This window comes from Cryptomeria japonica, chromosome 5 (assembly GCF_030272615.1).
Source record: "Cryptomeria japonica chromosome 5, Sugi_1.0, whole genome shotgun sequence".
NCBI lineage: Eukaryota > Viridiplantae > Streptophyta > Pinopsida > Cupressales > Cupressaceae > Cryptomeria > Cryptomeria japonica.
This window is the reverse complement of record NC_081409.1, coordinates 893083124-893084844: the sequence shown is the minus strand read 5'-3', so window position 1 is coordinate 893084844 and position 1721 is coordinate 893083124.

Sequence of the window (1721 nt, the reverse complement as noted above, 5' to 3'; positions counted from 1 at the left end):
TTTTGATAGATTACCCTATTAGGAGTATCAAGATCTATTAGATCTACCTTGCTAAAGGATTTTACAACACTTTATCTAAATGTTGCACCTGGTTAAAGGCTTTACAATTTATAGACTTGGTTAGAGTCTTTTACCCTGTTAAAGGTTTTTCTTACAACTTAAATATTACAATGAAATCATTACAAATATCTGCAACTTTACATCTGGAATGTTATAGCAGATTCTATGTACTCAAATACAATTACCTTGCTTATAGCATACCTCAGTAACCCATAAAGTAACTCGGTAAACCCTTCTGTTTACTCTATTCTTTGACTATTTTTTGAAATCCTTCTCGGTGACCTCTGTGTCTCTGTAATAGTCATAACACTTAGTGCTTTCTTATGTACCACACATGTCTTACTTCATACACCTCTGTATATCTCTGTCTATCACACTTTTATCCTTAATCCATGCTGTATAAATAGATCTCTTATGTCGGTGATCTGAATCATTTCTTCAATCTTACAAACATGATTTATCGAATGAATAACTATACAAAATATTTCATTGGATAAATGACATCGAAATCATACACAATCTTTAAGTGCAATTTCCAATGTGATAACGGTTCTATGTTCCTCAATCTTGTAACATGTTTTCATATGTGTGTCCAGGTTCAATGAATCTAGTAACACGTTTCACTCGGTGTATATCAACTCGATGTATCATCTTTGCTACTTGGTAGACATGGAATGATACTCGGTAGATAGCTTAGTGCATACTGGGCTTTGTGATTACTTTCTTCTATAATTGACTGTTTTGTGCATACCGACTAAATATTTCGGTAGTAGTAACCAACTAGAGTATATAGAATGACTTTGGATATATAAAACTAATGACAACTTGATAAGTAGTAACATGTAGATCATGGGTATATGGGTTGAGAAAAAAAGGTTATAAAATTATCTGTGTGTGAATAATGTTGTAATCATATGTAGAAGGTTTGGTCAATCATAGGTGATCAAATTGGGTTTGTAAGAAAGGTTTAAGGCCTCTTGCATTGAGCTTAACCAAAACTATACTCAAGCATAGGAGATGCTATACTTGCAGTTCACTCTTCTTTCTAGATTGTAGTCTGATGTTTATGTAGTCAGTGAGGCTCCTTTTTGTGATGAGCAGTGCGCTCTAGACTGTTGTCCTTCCTACATGTGCAAGCCCCTCATATTATAATCACATACTTGTTGCAAAAGTATTATCTGACTGCACCATGGCCAAGCTTCCCACCGTGGTTTTTCCCTTTACAGGGTTTTCCAAGTACAATTCTTGGTGTCATGTGTTATGGATAGATGGTAACTGTTCTCTGATTTATGTTTATGTTTAAATTATTTATTAGTCATTCTGGTATTAATTTTATGTGTTCCAATATTAAGGATTTAAATGCTTAAAGTTCTATAATCTAGTGACAACTGATTCACCCTTCCTCCCTCTCAGTTGTCCTTTGGTTATCTGAGTTGTCTAACACATTATGCATCTCAATGTAGAATCAAAAAAGAAAGTGAGAATAAATTCAAACTTCCTAAATACAAGAAAGGAAAGAATCGGAAGAGTTTGTATTCCAAAGAAGATAGTGGTACCTCTTACAATGCACCAAACTTGAAAAATAAAGTACATTTATTCATGGCAATTGTTGAGGTTAAAACTAAAAAAGAATGATAATGATGAAGAAGAAGAAGGTATAT